Here is a 23,762-nt window from a genome sequence, read left to right as displayed (position 1 = left end):
CGAAACCAGGATTCTAGAATCTGGATCTGACGCTAGGTGTGAATGAAACTGGGATTCTGGATCTGACATTAGGTGTGAATGAAACCAGGATTCTGGATCTGACGTTAAGTGTGAACGAAACCGGGATTCTGGATCTGATGCCGGGTGTGAACGAAACCAGGATTCTGGATCTGACGTTTGGTGTGAATGAAACCGGGATTCTGGATCTGACGTTAGGTATGAATGAAAGCGGGATTCTGGATCTGAAGTTAGTGTGAATGAAACCAGGATTCTGGATCTGACATATGGTGTGAACGAAACCAGATTCTGGATCTGACGTTAGGTGTGAATGAAACCAGGTTTCTGGATCTGACGTTAGGTGTGAACGAAATGGGGATTCTGGATCCGATGCTAGGTGTGAACGAAACCAGGATTCTTGATCTCATACTACGTGTGAATGAAACCAGGATTCTGGATCTGACATTAGGTGTGAACGAAACCAGGATTCTGGATCTCATACTACGTGTGAATGAAACCAGGATTCTGGATCTGACATTAGGTGTGAACGAAACCAGGATTCTGGAGTCTGGATCTGACACTAGGTCTGAACGACACCAGGATTCTAGAATCTGGATCTCACGTTAGGTGTGAATGAAACTGGGATTCTGGATCTGACATTAGGTGTGAATGAAACCAGGATTCTGGATCTGACGTTAAGTGTGAACGAAACCGGGATTCTGGATCTGATGCCGGGTGTGAACGAAACCAGGATTCTGGATCTGACGTTAGGTGTGAATGAAACCGGGATTCTGGATCTGACGTTAGGTGTGAATGAAACCAGGATTCTGGATCTGACATTAGGTGTGAATGAAACCAGGATTCTGGATCTGACGCTAGGTGTGAACGAAACGGGGATTCTGGATTCTGGATCTTATTCTAGGTGTGAACGAAACCAGGATTCTGGATCTGACGTTAGGTGTGAATGAAACCAGGATTCTGGATCTGACGTTAGGTGTGAATGAAACGGGGATTCTGGATTCTGGATCTGATGCTAAGTGTGAACGCAACCGGGATTCTGGATCTGACATTAGGCATGAATCAAACCAGATTCTGGATCTGACGTTAGGTGTGAATGAAACCAGGATTCTGGATCTTACGTTAGGTGTGAATGAAACCGGGATTCTGGATCTGACGCGAGGTGTGAATGAAACCAGGATTGTGGATTTGACGTTAGGTGTGAACGAAACCGGGATTCTGGATTTGACGTTGGGTGTGAACGAAACCAGGATTCTGGATCTGACGTTAGGTGTGAATGAAACCGGGATTCTGGATCTGACGTTAGGTGTGAATGAAACCGGGATTCTGGATCTGACGTTAGGTGTTAATGAAACCGGGATTCTGGATCTTACGTTAGGTGTGAATGAAACCGGGATTCTGGATCTGACGCGAGGTGTGAATGAAACCAGGATTCTGGATTTGACGTTAGGTGTGAACGAAACCAGGATTCTGGATTTGACGTTGGGTGTGAACGAAACCAGGATTCTGGATCTGACATTAGGTGTGAATGAAACCAGATTCTGAATCTGACGTTTGGTGTGAATGAAACCAGGATTGTGGATTTGACGTTAGGTGTGAACGAAACCGGGATTCTGGATTTGACGTTGGGTGTGAACGAAACCAGAATTCTGGATCTGACGTTAGGTGTGAATGAAAGCGGGATTCTGGATCTGACGTTAGTGTGAATGAAACCAGGATTCTGGATCTGACATATGGTGTGAATGAAACCAGGATTCTGGATCTGACGTTAGGTGTGAACGAAACCGGGACTTTGGGTCTTACGTTAGGTTTGAATGAAACCAGGTTTCTGGATCTGACGTTAGGTGTGAATGAAACCTGGATTGTGGATCTGACGTTAGGTGTGAACGAAATGGGGATTCTGGATCCGATGCTAGGTGTGAACGAAACCAGGATTCTGGATCTCATACTACGTGTGAATGAAACCAGGAATCTGGATCTGACATTAGGTGTGAACGAAACCAGGATTCTGGAGTCTGGATCTGACACTAGGTCTGAACGAAACCAGGATTCTAGAATCTGGATCTGACGTTAGGTGTGAATGAAACTGTGACTTTGGGTCTTACGTTAGGTTTGAATGAAACCAGGTTTCTGGATCTGACGTTAGGTGTGAATTAAACCTGGATTGTGGATCTGACGTTAGGTGTGAACGAAATGGGGATTCTGGATCCGATGCTAGGTGTGAACGAAACCAGGATTCTGGATCTCATACTACGTGTGAATGAAACCAGGATTCTGGATCTGACATTAGGTGTGAACGAAACCAGGATTCTGGAGTCTGGATCTGACACTAGGTCTGAACGAAACCAGGATTCTAGAATCTGGATCTGACGTTAGGTGTGAATGAAACTGGGATTCTGGATCTGACATTAGGTGTGAATGAAACCAGGATTCTGGATCTGACGTTAAGTGTGAACGAAACCGGGATTCTGGATCTGATGCCGGGTGTGAACGAAACCAGGATTCTGGATCTGACGTTTGGTGTGAATGAAACCGGGATTCTGGATCTGACGTTAGGTATGAATGAAAGCGGGATTCTGGATCTGACGTTAGTGTGAATGAAACCAGGATTCTGGATCTGACATATGGTGTGAACGAAACCAGATTCTGGATCTGACGTTAGGTGTGAATGAAACCAGGTTTCTGGATCTGACGTTAGGTGTGAATGAAACCTGGATTGTGGATCTGACGTTAGGTGTGAACGAAATGGGGATTCTGGATCCGATGCTAGGTGTGAACGAAACCAGGATTCTGGATCTTACATTAGGTGTGAACGAAACCAGGATTCTGGATCTCATACTACGTGTGAATGAAACCAGGATTCTGGATCTGACATATGGTGTGAACGAAACCAGATTCTGGATCTGACGTTAGGTGTGAATGAAACCAGGTTTCTGGATCTGACGTTAGGTGTGAATGAAACCTGGATTGTGGATCTGACGTTTGGTGTGAACGAAATGGGGATTCTGGATCCGATGCTAGGTGTGAACGAAACCAGGATTCTGGATCTCATACTACGTGTGAATGAAACCAGGATTCTGGATCTGACATTAGGTGTGAACGAAACCAGGATTCTGGATCTCATACTACGTGTGAACGAAACCAGGATTCTGGATCTGACATTAGGTGTGAATGAAACCAGGATTCTGGATCTGACATTAGGTGTGAATGAAACCAGGATTCTGGATCTGACGCTAGGTGTGAACGAAACGGGGATTCTGGATTCTGGATCTTATTCTAGTTGTGAACGAAACCGGGATTCTGGATCTGACGCTAGGTGTGAATGAAACCAGGATTCTGGATCTGACGTTAGGTGTGAATGAAACGGGTATTCTGGATTCTGGATCTGATGCTAGGTGTGAACGCAACCGGGATTCTGGATCTGACATTAGGCATGAATCAAACCAGATTCTGGATCTGACGTTAGGTGTGAATGAAACTGGGATTCTGGATCTGACATTAGGTGTGAATGAAACCAGGATTCTGGATCTGACGTTAAGTGTGAACGAAACCAGGATTCTGGATCTGATGCTAGGTGTGAATGAAACGGGGATTCTGGATTCTGGATCTGATGCTAGGTGTGAACGAAACCGGGATTCTGGATCTGACGCTAGGTGTGAACGAAACCGGGATTCTGGATCTGACGCTAGGTGTGAATGAAACCAGGATTCTGGATCTGACGTTAGGTGTTAATGAAACCGGGATTCTGGATCTTACATTAGGTGTGAATGAAACCGGGATTCTGGATCTGACGCGAGGTGTGAATGAAACCAGGATTGTGGATTTGACGTTAGGTGTGAACGAAACCGGGATTCTGGATTTGACGTTGGGTGTGAACGAAACCAGGATTCTGGATCTGACGTTAGGTGTGAATGAAACCGGGATTCTGGATCTGACGTTAGGTGTTAATGAAACCGGGATTCTGGATCTTACGTTAGGTGTGAATGAAACCGGGATTCTGGATCTGACGCGAGGTGTGAATGAAACCAGGATTGTGGATTTGACGTTAGGTGTGAATGAAACCGGGATTCTGGATCTGACATTAGGTGTGAATGAAACCAGGATTCTGAATCTGACGTTGGGTGTGAACGAAACCAGGATTCTGGATCTGACGTTAGGTGTGAATGAAAGCGGGATTCTGGATCTGACGTTAGTGTGAATGAAACCAGGATTCTGGATCTGACATATGGTGTGAACGAAACCAGATTCTGGATCTGACGTTAGGTGTGAATGAAACCAGGATTCTGGATCTGACGTTAGGTGTGAACGAAACCGGGACTTTGGGTCTTACGTTAGGTTTGAATGAAACCAGGTTTCTGGATCTGACGTTAGGTGTGAATGAAACCTGGATTGTGGATCTGACGTTAGGTGTGAACGAAATGGGGATTCTGGATCCGATGCTAGGTGTGAACGAAACCAGGATTCTGGATCTCATACTACGTGTGAATGAAACCAGGAATCTGGATCTGACATTAGGTGTGAACGAAACCAGGATTCTGGAGTCTGGATCTGACACTAGGTCTGAACGAAACCAAGATTCTAGAATCTGGATCTGACGTTAGGTGTGAATGAAACTGGGACTTTGGGTCTTACGTTAGGTTTGAATGAAACCAGGTTTCTGGATCTGACGTTAGGTGTGAATGAAACCTGGATTGTGGATCTGACGTTAGGTGTGAACGAAATGGGGATTCTGGATCCGATGCTAGGTGTGAACGAAACCAGGATTCTGGATCTCATACTACGTGTGAATGAAACCAGGATTCTGGATCTGACATTAGGTGTGAACGAAACCAGGATTCTGGAGTCTTGATCTGACACTAGGTCTGAACGAAACCAAGATTCTAGAATCTGGATCTGACGTTAGGTGTGAATGAAACTGGGATTCTGGATCTGACATTAGGTGTGAATGAAACCAGGATTCTGGATCTGACGTTAAGTGTGAACGAAACCGGGATTCTGGATCTGATGCCGGGTGTGAACGAAACCAGGATTCTGGATCTGACGTTTGGTGTGAATGAAACCGGGATTCTGGATCTGACGTTAGGTATGAATGAAAGCGGGATTCTGGATCTGACGTTAGTGTGAATGAAACCAGGATTCTGGATCTGACATATGGTGTGAACGAAACCAGATTCTGGATCTGACGTTAGGTGTGAATGAAACTGGGATTCTGGATCTGACGCTTGGTGTGAATGAAACCGGGATTCTGGATCTGACATTAGGTGTGAACGAAACCGGGATTCTGGATCTGACGTTAGGCGTGAATGTAACGAGATTCTGGATCTGACGTTAGGTGTGAATGAAACTGGGATTCTGGATCTGACGTTAGGTGTTAATGAAACCGGGATTCTGGATCTTACGTTAGGTGTGAATGAAACCGGGATTCTGGATCTGACGCGAGGTGTGAATGAAACCAGGATTGTGGATTTGACGTTAGGTGTGAACGAAACCGGGATTCTGGATTTGACGTTGGGTGTGAACGAAACCAGGATTCTGGATCTGACGTTAGGTGTGAATGAAACCAGGATTCTGGATCTCATACTACGTGTGAATGAAACCAGGAATCTGGATCTGATATTAGGTGTGAACGAAACCAGGATTCTGGAGTCTGGATCTGACACTAGGTCTGAACGAAACCAGGATTCTAGAATCTGGATCTGACGTTAGGTGTGAATGAAACTGGGACTTTGGGTCTTACGTAAGGTTTGAATGAAACCAGGTTTCTGGATCTGACGTTAGGTTTGAATGAAACCTGGATTGTGGATCTGACGTTAGGTGTGAACGAAATGGGGATTCTGGATCCGATGCTAGGTGTGAACGAAACCAGGATTCTGGATCTCATACTACGTGTGAATGAAACCAGGATTCTGGATCTGACATTAAGTGTGAACGAAACCAGGATTCTGGAGTCTGGATCTGACACTAGGTCTGAACGAAACCAGGATTCTAGAATCTGGATCTGACGTTAGGTGTGAATGAAACTGGGATTCTGGATCTGACATTAGGTGTGAATGAAACCAGGATTCTGGATCTGACGTTAAGTGTGAACGAAACCGGGATTCTGGATCTGATGCCGGGTGTGAACGAAACCAGGATTCTGGATATGACGTTTGGTGTGAATGAAACCGGGATTCTGGATCTGACGTTAGGTATGAATGAAAGCGGGATTCTGGATCTGACGTTAGTGTGAATGAAACCAGGATTCTGGATCTGACATATGTTGTGAACGAAACCAGATTCTGGATCTGACGTTAGGTGTGAATGAAACCACGTTTCTGGATCTGACGTTAGGTGTGAATGAAACCTGGATTGTGGATCTGACGTTAGGTGTGAACGAAATGGGGATTCTGGATCCGATGCTAGGTGTGAACGAAACCAGGGTTCTGGATCTCATACTACGTGTGAATGAAACCAGGATTCTGGATCTGACATTAGGTGTGAACGAAACCAGGATTCTGGATCTCATACTACGTGTGAATGAAACCAGGATTCTGGATCTGACATTAGGTGTGAACGAAACCAGGATTCTGGAGTCTGGATCTGACACTAGGTCTGAACGACACCAGGATTCTAGAATCTGGATCTCACGTTAGGTGTGAATGAAACTGGGATTCTGGATCTGACATTAGGTGTGAATGAAACCAGGATTCTGGATCTGACGTTAAGTGTGAATGAAACCGGGATTCTGGATCTGACGTTAGGTGTGAATGAAACCAAGATTCTGGATCTGACATTAGGTGTGAATGAAACCAGGATTCTGGATCTGACGTTAGGTGTGAACGAAACGGGGATTCTGGATTCTGGATCTTATTCTAGGTGTGAACGAAACCGGGATTCTGGATCTGACGTTAGGTGTGAATGAAACCAGGATTCTGGATCTGACGTTAGGTGTGAATGAAACGGGTATTCTGGATTCTGGATCTGATGCTAGGTGTGAACGCAACCGGGATTCTGGATCTGACATTAGGCATGAATCAAACCAGATTCTGGATCTGACGTTAGGTGTGAATGAAACTGGGATTCTGGATCTGACGCTAGGTGTGAATGAAACCAGGATTCTGGATCTGACGTTAGGTGTTAATGAAACCGGGATTCTGGATCTTACGTTAGGTGTGAATGAAACCGGGATTCTGGATCTGACGCGAGGTGTGAATGAAACCAGGATTGTGGATTTGACGTTAGGTGTGAACGAAACCGGGATTCTGGATTTGACGTTGGGTGTGAACGAAACCAGGATTCTGGATCTGACGTTAGGTGTGAATGAAACCAGGATTCTGGATCTCATACTACGTGTGAATGAAACCAGGAATCTGGATCTGATATTAGGTGTGAACGAAACCAGGATTCTGGAGTCTGGATCTGACACTAGGTCTGAACGAAACCAGGATTCTAGAATCTGGATCTGACGTTAGGTGTGAATGAAACTGGGACTTTGGGTCTTACGTAAGGTTTGAATGAAACCAGGTTTCTGGATCTGACGTTAGGTTTGAATGAAACCTGGATTGTGGATCTGACGTTAGGTGTGAACGAAATGGGGATTCTGGATCCGATGCTAGGTGTGAACGAAACCAGGATTCTGGATCTCATACTACGTGTGAATGAAACCAGGATTCTGGATCTGACATTAAGTGTGAACGAAACCAGGATTCTGGAGTCTGGATCTGACACTAGGTCTGAACGAAACCAGGATTCTAGAATCTGGATCTGACGTTAGGTGTGAATGAAACTGGGATTCTGGATCTGACATTAGGTGTGAATGAAACCAGGATTCTGGATCTGACGTTAAGTGTGAACGAAACCGGGATTCTGGATCTGATGCCGGGTGTGAACGAAACCAGGATTCTGGATATGACGTTTGGTGTGAATGAAACCGGGATTCTGGATCTGACGTTAGGTATGAATGAAAGCGGGATTCTGGATCTGACGTTAGTGTGAATGAAACCAGGATTCTGGATCTGACATATGTTGTGAACGAAACCAGATTCTGGATCTGACGTTAGGTGTGAATGAAACCACGTTTCTGGATCTGACGTTAGGTGTGAATGAAACCTGGATTGTGGATCTGACGTTAGGTGTGAACGAAATGGGGATTCTGGATCCGATGCTAGGTGTGAACGAAACCAGGGTTCTGGATCTCATACTACGTGTGAATGAAACCAGGATTCTGGATCTGACATTAGGTGTGAACGAAACCAGGATTCTGGATCTGACATTAGGTGTGAACGAAACCAGGATTCTGGAGTCTGGATCTGACACTAGGTCTGAACGACACCAGGATTCTAGAATCTGGATCTCACGTTAGGTGTGAATGAAACTGGGATTCTGGATCTGACATTAGGTGTGAATGAAACCAGGATTCTGGATCTGACGTTAAGTGTGAATGAAACCGGGATTCTGGATCTGACGTTAGGTGTGAATGAAACCAGGATTCTGGATCTGACATTAGGTGTGAATGAAACCAGGATTCTGGATCTGACGTTAGGTGTGAACGAAACGGGGATTCTGGATTCTGGATCTTATTCTAGGTGTGAACGAAACCGGGATTCTGGATCTGACGTTAGGTGTGAATGAAACCAGGATTCTGGATCTGACGTTAGGTGTGAATGAAACGGGTATTCTGGATTCTGGATCTGATGCTAGGTGTGAACGCAACCGGGATTCTGGATCTGACATTAGGCATGAATCAAACCAGATTCTGGATCTGACGTTAGGTGTTAATGAAACCGGGATTCTGGATCTTACGTTAGGTGTGAATGAAACCGGGATTCTGGATCTGACGCGAGGTGTGAATGAAACCAGGATTGTGGATTTGACGTTAGGTGTGAACGAAACCGGGATTCTGGATTTGACGTTGGGTGTGAACGAAACCAGGATTCTGGATCTGACGTTAGGTGTGAATGAAACCGGGATTCTGGATCTGACATTAGGTGTGAATGAAACCGGGATTCTGGATCTGACGTTAGGTGTTAATGAAACCGGGATTCTGGATCTTACGTTAGGTGTGAATGAAACCGGGATTCTGGATCTGACGCGAGGTGTGAATGAAACCAGGATTGTGGATTTGACGTTAGGTGTGAACGAAACCGGGATTCTGGATTTGACGTTGGGTGTGAACGAAACCAGGATTCTGGATCTGACATTAGGTGTGAATGAAACCGGGATTCTGGATCTGACGCGAGGTGTGAATGAAACCAGGATTCTGGATCTGACGTTAGGTGTTAATGAAACCGGGATTCTGGATCTTACGTTAGGTGTGAATGAAACCGGGATTCTGGATCTGACGCGAGGTGTGAATGAAACCAGGATTGTGGATTTGACGTTAGGTGTGAACGAAACCGGGATTCTGGATTTGACGTTGGGTGTGAACGAAACCAGGATTCTGGATCTGACGTTAGGTGTGAATGAAACCGGGATTCTGGATCTGACGCGAGGTGTGAATGAAACCAGGATTGTGGATTTGACGTTAGGTGTGAACGAAACCGGGATTCTGGATTTGACGTTGGGTGTGAACGAAACCGGGATTCTGGATTTGACGTTGGGTGTGAACGAAACCAGGATTCTGGATCTGACGTTAGCTGTGAATGAAACCGGGATTCTGGATCTGACGTTAGGTGTGAATGAAACCGGGATTCTGGATCTGACGTTAGGTGTTAATGAAACCGGGATTCTGGATCTTACGTTAGGTGTGAATGAAACCGGGATTCTGGATCTGACGTTAGGTGTGAATGAAACCGGGATTCTGGATCTGACGTTAGGTGTTAATGAAACCGGGATTCTGGATCTTACGTTAGGTGTGAATGAAACCGGGATTCTGGATCTGACGCGAGGTGTGAATGAAACCAGGATTGTGGATTTGACGTTAGGTGTGAACGAAACCGGGATTCTGGATTTGACGTTGGGTGTGAACGAAACCAGGATTCTGGATCTGACGTTAGGTGTGAATGAAACCGCGATTCTGGATCTGACATTAGGTGTGAATGAAACCAGATTCTGAATCTGACGTTTGGTGTGAATGAAACCAGGATTGTGGATTTGACGTTAGGTGTGAACGAAACCGGGATTCGGGATTTGACGTTGGGTGTGAACGAAACCAGGATTCTGGATCTGACGTTAGGTGTGAATGAAACCGGGATTCTGGATCTGACGTTAGTGTGAATGAAACCAGGATTCTGGATCTGACATTAGGTGTGAACGAAACCGGGACTTTGGGTCTTACGTTAGGTTTGAATGAAACCAGGTTTCTGGATCTGACGTTAGGTGTGAATGAAACCTGGATTGTGGATCTGACGTTAGGTGTGAACGAAATGGGGATTCTGGATCCGATGCTAGGTGTGAACGAAACCATAATTCTGGATCTCATACTACGTGTGAATGAAACCAGGATTGTGGATCTGACATTAGGTGTGAACGAAACCAGGATTCTGGAGTCTGGATCTGACACTAGGTGTGAACGGAACCAGGATTCTAGAATCTGGATCTGACGTTAGGTGTGAATGAAACTGGGATTCTGGATCTGACATTAGGTTTGAATGAAACCAGGATTCTGGATCTGACATTAGGTGTGAATGAAACCAGGACTCTGGATCTGACGTTAGGTGTGAATGAAACCAGGATTCTGGATCTGACATTAGGTGTGAATGAAACCAGGATTCTGGATCTGACGCTAGGTGTGAACGAAACCGGGATTCTGGATCTGACGTTAGGTATGAATGAAAGCAGGATTCTGGATCTGACGTTAGTGTGAATGAAACCAGGATTCTGGATCTGACATATGGTGTGAACGAAACCAGATTCTGGATCTGACGTTAGGTGTGAATGAAACCTGGATTGTGGATCTGACGTTAGGTGTGAAAGAAATGGAGATTCTGGATCCGATGCTAGGTGTGAACGAAACCAGGATTCTGGAGTCTGGATCTGACACTAGGTCTGAACGAAACCAGGATTCTAGAATCTGGATCTGACGTTAGGTGTGGATTAAACTGGGATTCTGGATCTGACACTAGGTCTGAACGAAACTGGGATTCTTGATTCTGGATCTGACGTTAGGTGTGAACGAAACCGGGTTTTTGGATCTGACCCTAGGTGTGAATGAAACCGGGATTCTGGATCTGATACTACGTGTGAATGAAACCAGGATTCTGGATCTGACATATGGTGTGAACGAAACCAGATTCTGGATTTGACGTTGGGGGTGAACGAAACCAGGATTCTGGATCTGACGTTAGGTGTGAATGAAAGCGGGATTCTGGATCTGACGTTAGTGTGAATGAAACCGGGATTCTGGATCTGACATTAGGTGTGAACGAAACCGGGACTTTGGGTCTTACGTTAGGTTTGAATGAAACCAGGTTTCTGGATCTGACGTTAGGTGTGAACGAAACCGGGATTTTGGATCTGACGCTAGGTGTGAATGAAACCTGGATTGTGGATCTGACGTTAGGTGTGAACGAAATGGGGATTCTGGATCCGATGCTAGGTGTGAACGAAACCAGGATTCTGGATCACATACTACGTGTGAATGAAACCAGGATTGTGGATCTGACATTAGGTGTGAACGAAACCAGGATTCTAGAATCTGGATCTGACGTTAGGTGTGAATGAAACTGGGATTCTGGATCTGACATTAGGTTTGAATGAAACCCGGTTTCTGGATCTGACATTAGGTGTGAATGAAACCAGGACTCTGGATCTGACGTTAGGTGTGAATGAAACCAGGATTCTGGATCTGACATTAGGTGTGAATGAAACCAGGATTCTGGATCTGACGCTAGGTGTGAACGAAACCGGGATTCTGGATCTGATGCCGGGTGTGAGCGAAACCAGGATTCTGGATCTGACGTTAGGTATGAATGAAAGCGAGATTCTGGATCTGACGTTAGTGTGAATGAAACCAGGATTCTGGATCTGACATATGGTGTGAACGAAACCAGATTCTGGATCTGACGTTAGGTGTGAATGAAACCTGGATTGTGGATCTGACGTTAGGTGTGAAAGAAATGGGGATTCTGGATCCGATGCTAGGTGTGAACGAAACCAGGATTCTGGATCTCATACTACGTGTGAATGAAACCAGGATTCTGGAGTCTGGATCTGACACTAGGTCTGAACGAAACCAGGATTCTAGAATCTGGATCTGACGTTAGGTGTGAACGAACCCGGGACTTTGGGTCTTACGTTAGGTTTGAATGAAACCAGGTTTCTGGATCTGACGTTAGGTGTGAACGAAACCGGGATTTTGGATCTGGCGCAAGGTGTGAATGAAACCGGGATTCTGGATCTGACGTTAGGTGTTAACGAAATGGGGATTCTGGATCCGATACTAGGTGTGAACGAAACCAGGATTCTGGATCTGATACTACGTGTGAATGAAACCAGGATTCTGGATCTGACATATGGTGTGAACGAAACCAGATTCTGGATCTGACGTTAGGTGTGAATGAAACCAGGATTCTGGATCTGACGTTAGGTGTGAACGAAACCGGGACTTTGGGTCTTACGTTAGGTTTGAATGAAACCAGGTTTCTGGATCTGACGTTAGGTGTGAATGAAACCTGGATTGTGGATCTGACGTTAGGTGTGAACGAAATGGGGATTCTGGATCCGATGCTAGGTGTGAACGAAACCAGGATTCTGGATCTCATACTACGTTTGAATGAAACCAGGATTCTGGATCTGACATTAGGTGTGAACGAAACTGGGATTCTGGATCTGACATTAGGTGTGAATGAAACCAGGATTCTGGATCTAACACTAGGTGTGAACGAAACCAGGATTCTGGATCTCATACTACGTGTGAATGAAACCAGGATTCTGGATCTGACATTAGGTGTGAACGAAACCAGGATTCTAGAATCTGGATCTGACGTTAGGTGTGAATGAAACTGGGATTCTGGATCTGACATTAGGTGTGAATGAAACCAGGATTCTGGATCTGACGTTAAGTGTGAACGAAACCGGGATTCTGGATTTGATGCCGGGTGTGAACGAAACCGGGATTCTGGATCTGACATTAGGTGTGAACGAAACCAGATTCTGGATCTGACGTTAGGTATGAATGAAACCAGGATTCTGGATCTGACGTTAGGTGTGAACGAAACCGGGACTTTGGGTCTTACGTTAGGTTTGAATGAAACCAGGTTTCTGGATCTGACGTTAGGTGTGAATGAAACCTGGATTGTGGATCTGACGTTAGGTGTTAACGAAATGGGGATTCTGGATCCAATACTAGGTGTGAACGAAACCAGGATTCTGGATCTGATACTACGTGTGAATGAAACCAGGATTCTGGATCTGACATTAGGTGTGAATGAAACCAGGATTCTGGAGTCTGGATCTGACACTAGGTGTGAACGAAACCAGGATTCTAGAGTCTGGATCTGACGTTAGGTGTGAATGAAACCGGGATTCTGGATCTGACGTTAGGTGTGAATGAAACCGGGATTCTGGATCTGACGTTAGGTGTGAATGTAACCAGAGTCTGGATCTGACGTTAGGTGTGAATGAAACTAGGATTCTGGATTCTGGATCTAATGTTAGGTGTGAATGAAACCAGGATTCTGGGTCTGACGTTAGGTGCTAATGAAACCAGATTCTGGATCTGACGTGAGGTGTGAATTAAACCAGGATTGTGGATGTCACGTTATGTGTTAATGAAACCGGGATTCTGGATCTGACGTTAGTTTTGAACGAAACCAGGATTCTGGATCTGACGTCAGGTGTGAACGAAACCGGGATTCTGGATCTGACATTACGCATGAATGAAACGAGATTCTGGATCTGATGTTAGGTGTGAATGAAACCGGGATTCTGGATCTGACGTTTGGTGTGAATGAAACCAGATTCTGGATCTGACGTTAGGTGTGAATGAAACTGATTCTGGATCTGACGTTTGGTGTGAATGAAACGAGGATTCTGGATCTGATATTAGGTGTGAATGAAACCAGGATTCTGGATCTGACGTTTGGTGTGAATGAAACCAGAATTCTGGATCTGACGTTAGGTGTGAATGAATCGGGGATTCTGGATTCTGGATCTGATGCTAGGTGTGAACGAAACTGGGATTCTGGATCTGACATTAGTTGTGAACAAAACCGGGATTCTGGATCTGACATTAGGCATGAATGAAACGAGATTCTGGATCTGACGTTAGGTGTGAATGAAACTGGGATTCTGGATCTGACGCTAGGTGTGAATGAAACCAGGATTCTGAATCTGACGTAAGGTGTGAATGAAACTGGGATTCTGGATCTGACGCTGGGTGTGAATGAAACCAGGATTCTGGATCTGACATTAGTTGTGAACAAAACCGGGATTCTGGATCTGACATTAGGCATGATTGAAACGAGATTCTGGATCTGACGTTAGGTGTGAATGAATCCAGATTCTGGATCTGACGTTTGGTGTGAATGAAACCAGGATTCTGGATCTGACGTTTGGTGTGAATGAAACCAGGATTCTGGATCTGACGTTAGGTGTGAATGAAACCGGGATTCTGGATCTGACTTTAGGTGTTAATGAAACCAGATTCTGGATCTGACGTTAGGTGTGAATGAAACGGGGATTCTGGATCTGATATTAGGTGTGAATGAAACCAGGATTCTGGATCTGACGTTAAGTGTGAACAAAACCGGGACTCTGGAACTGACGCTAGGTGTGAATGAAACCAGATTCTGGATCTGACGTTTGGTGTGAATGAAACCAGAATTCTGGATCTGACGTTAGGTGTGAATGAAACCAGGATTCTGGATCTGACGCTAGGTGTGAATAAAACCAGGATTCTGGATCTGACATAAGGTGTGAATGAAACCAGATTCTGGATCTGATGTTTGGTGTGAATGAAACCAGAATTTTCAATGTGACGTTAGGTGTGAATGAAACGGGGATTCTGGATCTGACATTAGGCATGAATCAAACCATATTCTGGATCTGACGTTAGGTGTGAAAGAAACCGGGATTCTGGATCTGACGCTAGGTGTGAATGAAACCAGGATTCTGGATCTGACGTCAGGTGTGAACGAAACCGGGATTCTGGATCTGACGTTAGGTGTGAATGAAACCAGATTCTGGATCTGACGTTTGGTGTGAATGAAACCAGGATTCTGGATCTGACGCTAGGTGGGAATGAATCTGGGATTCTGGATCTGACATTAGGTGTGAATGAAACCAGATTCTGGATCTGACGTTTGGTGTGAATGAAACCAGGATTCTTGATCGGACGTTAGGTGTGAATGAAACGGGGATTCTGGATTCTGGATCTGATGCTAGGTGTGAACGAAACCGGGATTCTGGATCTGACATTAGGCATGAATCAAACCAGATTCTGGATCTTACATTAGGTGATAATGAAACTGGGATTCTGGATCTGACGTTAGGTGATAATGAAACTGGGATTCTGGATCTGATATTAGGTGTGAATGAAACCAGGATTCTGGATCTGACGTTAAGTGTGAACGAAACCAGGATTCTGGATCTGACGTCAGGTGTGAACGAAACCGGGATTCTGGATCTGACATTACGCATGAATGAAACGAGATTCTGCATCTGATGTTAGGTGTGAATTAAACGGGGATTCTGGATCTGACGCTACGTGTGAATGAAACCAGGATTCTGGATCTGACGTTAAGTGTGAACGAAACCGGGATTCTGGATCTGACACTAGGTGTGAATGAAACCAGGATTCTGGATCCGACGACAGGTGTGAATGAAACCAGGATTCTGGATCTGACATTAGGTGTGACCGAAACCGGGATTCTGGATGTGATATTAGGCATGAATGAAACGAGATTCTGGATCTGACGTTAGGTGTGAATTAAACTGGGATTCTGGATCTGACGTTAGGTGTGAATGAAACGGGGATTCTGGATCTGATATTAGGTGTGAATGAAACCAGGATTCTGGATCTGACGTTAAGTGTGAACAAAACCGGGATTCTGGATCTGACGTTAGGTGTGAATTAAACGGGGATTCTGGATTCTGGATCTGATGCTAGGTGTGAACGCAACCGGGATTCTGGATCTGACATTAGGCATGAATCAAACCAGGTTCTGGATCTGACGTTAGGTGTGAACGAAACCGGGATTCTGGATCTGACATTAGGCATGAATGAAACCATATTCTGGATCTGACGTTAGGTGTGAATGAAACCAGGATTCTGAATCTGACGTATGGTGTGAATGAAACTGGGATTCTGGATCTGACGCTAGGTGTGAATGAAACCAGGATTCTGGATCTGACATTAGTTGTGAACAAAACCTGGATTCTGGATCTGACATTAGGCATGAATGAAATGAGATTCTGGATCTGACGTTAGGTGTGAATGAAACTGGGATTCTGGATCTGACGTTAGGTGTGAAATAAACCGGGATTCTGGATCTGACGTTAGGTGTGAATGAAACGGGGATTCTGGATTCTGGATCTGAGGCTAGGTGTGAACGAAACCGGGATTCTGGATCTGACACTAGGTGTGAATGAAACCAGGATTCTGGATCCGACGACAGGTGTGAATGAAACCAGGATTCTGGATCTGACATTAGGTGTGACCGAAACCGGGATTCTGGATGTGATATTAGGCATGAATGAAACGAGATTCTGGATCTGACGTTAGGTGTGAATTAAACTGGGATTCTGGATCTGACGTTAGGTGTGAATGAAACGGGGATTCTGGATCTGATATTAGGTGTGAATGAAACCAGGATTCTGGATCTGACGTTAAGTGTGAACAAAACCGGGATTCTGGATCTGACGTTAGGTGTGAATTAAACGGGGATTCTGGATTCTGGATCTGATGCTAGGTGTGAACGCAACCGGGATTCTGGATCTGACATTAGGCATGAATCAAACCAGGTTCTGGATCTGACGTTAGGTGTGAACGAAACCGGGATTCTGGATCTGACATTAGGCATGAATGAAACCATATTCTGGATCTGACGTTAGGTGTGAATGAAACCAGGATTCTGAATCTGACGTATGGTGTGAATGAAACTGGGATTCTGGATCTGACGCTAGGTGTGAATGAAACCAGGATTCTGGATCTGACATTAGTTGTGAACAAAACCGGGATTCTGGATCTGACATTAGGCATGAATGAAATGAGATTCTGGATCTGACGTTAGGTGTGAATGAAACTGGGATTCTGGATCTGACGTTAGGTGTGAAATAAACCGGGATTCTGGATCTGACGTTAGGTGTGAATGAAACGGGGATTCTGGATTCTGGATCTGATGCTAGGTGTGAACGCAACCGGGATTCTGGATCTGACATTAGGCATGAATCAAACCAGGTTATGGATCTGACGTTAGGTGTGAATGAAACTGGGATTCTGGATCTGACATTAGTTGTGAACAAAACCGGGATTCTGGATCTGACATTAGGCATGAATGAAACGAGATTCTGGATCTGACGTTAGGTGTGAATGAAACCAGATTCTGGATCTGACGTTTGGTGTGAATGAAAACAGGATTCTGGATCTGACGTTAGGTGTGAATGAAACGGGGATTCTGGATTCTGGATCTGATGCTAGGTGTGAACGAAACCGGGATTCTGGATCTGACATTAGGCATGAATCAAATCAGATTCTGGATCTGACGTTAGGTGTGAATCAAACGGGGATTCTGGATCTGATATGAGGTGTGAATGAAACCAGGATTCTGGATCTGACGTTAAGTGTGAACGAAACCAGGATTCTGGATCTGACGCTAGGTGTGAATGATACCAGGATTCTGGATCTGATGTTAGGTGGGAATGAAACTGGGATTCTGGATCTGACATAAGGTGTGAATGAAACCAGATTCTGGATCTGACGTTTGGTGTGAATGAAACCAGAATTCTCAATGTGACGTTAGGTGTGAATGAAACGGGGATTCTGGATTCTGGATCTGATGCTAGGTGTGAACGAAACCGGGATTCTGGATCTGGCATTAGGCATGAATGAAACCATATTCTGGATCTGACGTTAGGTGTGAATGAAACCGGGATTCTGGATCTGACGCTAGGTGTGAATGAAACCAGGATTCTGGATCTGACGCTAGGTGTGAATGAAACCAGGATTCTGGATCTGACGTCAGGTGTGAATGAAACCAGGATTCTGGATTTGACATTAGGTGTGAACGAAACCGGGATTCTGGATCTGACGTTAGGTGTGAATGAAACTGGGATTCTGGATCTGACATTAGGTGTGAATGAAACCAGATTCTGGATCTGACGTTTGGTGTAAATGAAACCAGGATTCTGGATCGGACGTTAGGTGTGAATGAAACGGGGATTCTGGATTCTGGATCTGATGCTAGGTGTGAACGAAACCAGGATTCTGGATCTGACATTAGGCATGAATCAAACCAGATTCTAGATCTGACGTTAGGTGTGAATGAAACCGGGATTCTGGATCTGATATTAGGTCTGAATGAAACCAGGATTCTGGATCTGACGTTAAGTGTGAACGAAACCAGGATTCTGGATCTGACGTCAGGTGTGAATAATACCAGGATTCTGGATCTGACATTAGGTGTGAAGGAAACCTGGATTCTGGATCTGACATTACGCATGAATGAAACGAGATTCTGGATCTGACGTTAGGTGTGAATGAAACCGGGATTCTGGATCTGATATTAGGTCTGAATGAAACCAGGATTCTGGATCTGACGTTAAGTGTGAACGAAACCAGGATTCTGGATCTGACGTCAGGTGTGAATGATACCAGGATTCTGGATCTGACATTAGGTGTGAACGAAACCGGGATTCTGGATCTGACATTACGCATGAATGAAACGAGATTCTGGATCTGATGTTAGGTGTGAATGAAACTGGGATTCTGGATCTGACATTAGGTGTGAATGAAACCAGATTCTGGATCTGACGTTTGGTGTGAATGAAACCAGGATTCTGGATCTTACATTAGGTGTGAATGAAATGGGGATTTTGGATCTGACGCTTGGTGTGAATGAAACCGGGATTCTGGCTCTTACGTAAGGTGTGAATGTAACCGGGATTCTGGATCTGACGTTAGGTGTGAATGAAACCAGATTCTGGATCTGACGTTAGGTGTGAATGAAACGGGGATCCTGGATATGATATTAGGTGTGAATGATACCAGGATTCTGGATCTGACGTTAAGTGTGAACAGAACCGGGATTCTGGATCCTGGATCTGATGCTAGGTGTGAACGCAACCGGGATTCTGGATCTGACATTAGGCATGAATCAAACCAGGTTCTGGATCTGACGTTAGGTGTGAACGAAACCGGGATTCTGGATCTGACATTAGGCATGAATGAAACCATATTCTGGATCTGACATTAGGTGTGAATGAAACCAGGATTCTGAATCTGACGTAAGGTGTGAATGAAACTGGGATTCTGGATCTGACGCTGGGTGTGAATGAAACCAGGATTCTGGATCTGACATTAGTTGTGAACAAAACCGGGATTCTGTATCTGACATTAGGCATGAATGAAACGAGATTCTGGATCTGACATAAGGTGTGAATGAAACCAGATTCTGGATCTGACGTTTGGTGTGAATGAAAACAGGATTCTGGATCTGACGTTAGGTGTGAATGAAACGGGGATTCTGGATTCTGGATCTGATGCTAGGTGTGAACGAAACCGGGATTCTGGATCTGACATTAGGCATGAATCAAATCAGATTCTGGATCTGACGTTAGGTGTGAATGAAACGGGGATTCTGGATCTGATATTAGGTGTGAATGAAACCAGGATTCTGGATCTGACGTTAAGTGTGAACAAAACCGGGATTCTGGATCTGACGTTAGGTGTGAATTAAACGGGGATTCTGGATTCTGGATCTGATGCTAGGTGTGAACGCAACCGGGATTCTGGATCTGACATTAGGCATGAATCAAACCAGGTTCTGGATCTGACGTTAGGTGTGAACGAAACCGGGATTCTGGATCTGACATTAGGCATGAATGAAACCATATTCTGGATCTGACGTTAGGTGTGAATGAAACCAGGATTCTGAATCTGACGTATGGTGTGAATGAAACTGGGATTCTGGATCTGACGCTAGGTGTGAATGAAACCAGGATTCTGGATCTGACATTAGTTGTGAACAAAACCGGGATTCTGGATCTGACATTAGGCATGAATGAAATGAGATTCTGGATCTGACGTTAGGTGTGAATGAAACTGGGATTCTGGATCTGACGTTAGGTGTGAAATAAACCGGGATTCTGGATCTGACGTTAGGTGTGAATGAAACGGGGATTCTGGATTCTGGATCTGATGCTAGGTGTGAACGAAACCGGGATTCTGGATCTGACACTAGGTGTGAATGAAACCAGGATTCTGGATCCGACGACAGGTGTGAATGAAACCAGGATTCTGGATCTGACATTAGGTGTGACCGAAACCGGGATTCTGGATGTGATATTAGGCATGAATGAAACGAGATTCTGGATCTGACGTTAGGTGTGAATTAAACTGGGATTCTGGATCTGACGTTAGGTGTGAATGAAACGGGGATTCTGGATCTGATATGAGGTGTGAATGAAACCAGGATTCTGGATCTGACGTTAAGTGTGAACAAAACCGGGATTCTGGATCTGACGTTAGGTGTGAATTAAACGGGGATTCTGGATTCTGGATCTGATGCTAGGTGTGAACGCAACCGGGATTCTGGATCTGACATTAGGCATGAATCAAACCAGGTTCTGGATCTGACGTTAGGTGTGAACGAAACCGGGATTCTGGATCTGACATTAGGCATGAATGAAACCATATTCTGGATCTGACGTTAGGTGTGAATGAAACCAGGATTCTGAATCTGACGTATGGTGTGAATGAAACTGGGATTCTGGATCTGACGCTAGGTGTGAATGAAACCAGGATTCTGGATCTGACATTAGTTGTGAACAAAACCGGGATTCTGGATCTGACATTAGGCATGAATGAAATGAGATTCTGGATCTGACGTTAGGTGTGAATGAAACTGGGATTCTGGATCTGACGTTAGGTGTGAAATAAACCGGGATTCTGGATCTGACGTTAGGTGTGAATGAAACGGGGATTCTGGATTCTGGATCTGATGCTAGGTGTGAACGCAACCGGGATTCTGGATCTGACATTAGGCATGAATCAAACCAGGTTATGGATCTGACGTTAGGTGTGAGCGAAACCAGCATTCTGAATCTGACGTAAGGTGTGAATGAAACTGGGATTCTGGATCTGACATTAGTTGTGAACAAAACCGGGATTCTGGATCTGACATTAGGCATGAATGAAACGAGATTCTGGATCTGACGTTAGGTGTGAATGAAACCAGATTCTGGATCTGACGTTTGGTGTGAATGAAAACAGGATTCTGGATCTGACGTTAGGTGTGAATGAAACGGGGATTCTGGATTCTGGATCTGATGCTAGGTGTGAACGAAACCGGGATTCTGGATCTGACATTAGGCATGAATCAAATCAGATTCTGGATCTGACGTTAGGTGTGAATCAAACGGGGATTCTGGATCTGATATGAGGTGTGAATGAAACCAGGATTCTGGATCTGACGTTAAGTGTGAACGAAACCAGGATTCTGGATCTGACGCTAGGTGTGAATGATACCAGGATTCTGGATCTGATGTTAGGTGGGAATGAAACTGGGATTCTGGATCTGACATAAGGTGTGAATGAAACCAGATTCTGGATCTGACGTTTGGTGTGAATGAAACCAGAATTCTCAATGTGACGTTAGGTGTGAATGAAACGGGGATTCTGGATTCTGGATCTGATGCTAGGTGTGAACGAAACCGGGATTCTGGATCTGGCATTAGGCATGAATGAAACCATATTCTGGATCTGACGTTAGGTGTGAATGAAACCGGGATTCTGGATCTGACGCTAGGTGTGAATGAAACCAGGATTCTGGATCTGACGCTAGGTGTGAATGAAACCAGGATTCTGGATCTGACGTCAGGTGTGAATGAAACCAGGATTCTGGATTTGACATTAGGTGTGAACGAAACCGGGATTCTGGATCTGACGTTAGGTGTGAATGAAACTGGGATTCTGGATCTGACATTAGGTGTGAATGAAACCAGATTCTGGATCTGACGTTTGGTGTAAATGAAACCAGGATTCTGGATCGGACGTTAGGTGTGAATGAAACGGGGATTCTGGATTCTGGATCTGATGCTAGGTGTGAACGAAACCAGGATTCTGGATCTGACATTAGCCATGAATCAAACCAGATTCTAGATCTGACGTTAGGTGTGAATGAAACCGGGATTCTGGATCTGATATTAGGTCTGAATGAAACCAGGATTCTGGATCTGACGTTAAGTGTGAACGAAACCAGGATTCTGGATCTGACGTCAGGTGTGAATGATACCAGGATTCTGGATCTGACATTAGGTGTGAACGAAACCTGGATTCTGGATCTGACATTACGCATGAATGAAACGAGATTCTGGATCTGACGTTAGGTGTGAATGAAACCGGGATTCTGGATCTGATATTAGGTCTGAATGAAACCAGGATTCTGGATCTGACGTTAAGTGTGAACGAAACCAGGATTCTGGATCTGACGTCAGGTGTGAATGATACCAGGATTCTGGATCTGACATTAGGTGTGAACGAAACCGGGATTCTGGATCTGACATTACGCATGAATGAAACGAGATTCTGGATCTGATGTTAGGTGTGAATGAAACTGGGATTCTGGATCTGACATTAGGTGTGAATGAAACCAGATTCTGGATCTGACGTTTGGTGTGAATGAAACCAGGATTCTGGATCTTACATTAGGTGTGAATGAAATGGGGATTTTGGATCTGACGCTTGGTGTGAATGAAACCGGGATTCTGGATCTTACGTAAGGTGTGAATGTAACCGGGATTCTGGATCTGACGTTAGGTGTGAATGAAACCAGATTCTGGATCTGACGTTAGGTGTGAATGAAACGGGGATCCTGGATATGATATTAGGTGTGAATGATACCAGGATTCTGGATCTGACGTTAAGTGTGAACAGAACCGGGATTCTGGATCCTGGATCTGATGCTAGGTGTGAACGCAACCGGGATTCTGGATCTGACATTAGGCATGAATCAAACCAGGTTCTGGATCTGACGTTAGGTGTGAACGAAACCGGGATTCTGGATCTGACATTAGGCATGAATGAAACCATATTCTGGATCTGACATTAGGTGTGAATGAAACCAGGATTCTGAATCTGACGTAAGGTGTGAATGAAACTGGGATTCTGGATCTGACGCTGGGTGTGAATGAAACCAGGATTCTGGATCTGACATTAGTTGTGAACAAAACCGGGATTCTGTATCTGACATTAGGCACGAATGAAACGAGATTCTGGATCTGACATAAGGTGTGAATGAAACCAGATTCTGGATCTGACGTTTGGTGTGAATGAAAACAGGATTCTGGATCTGACGTTAGGTGTGAATGAAACGGGGATTCTGGATTCTGGATCTGATGCTAGGTGTGAACGAAACCGGGATTCTGGATCTGACATTAGGCATGAATCAAATCAGATTCTGGATCTGACGTTAGGTGTGAATGAAACCAGGATTCTGGATCTGACGTTAAGTGTGAACGAAACCGGGATTCTGGATCTGACGCTAGGTGTGAATGATACCAGGATTCTGGATCTGACGTTAGGTGGGAATGAAACTGGGATTCTGGATCTGACATAAGGTGTGAATGAAACCTGATTCTGGATCTGACGTTTGGTGTGAATGAAACCAGAA

This window comes from Telmatherina bonti (assembly GCF_933228915.1).
Source record: "Telmatherina bonti genome assembly, chromosome: 12".
NCBI lineage: Eukaryota > Metazoa > Chordata > Actinopteri > Atheriniformes > Telmatherinidae > Telmatherina > Telmatherina bonti.
This window is presented reverse-complemented; position numbering follows the sequence as displayed.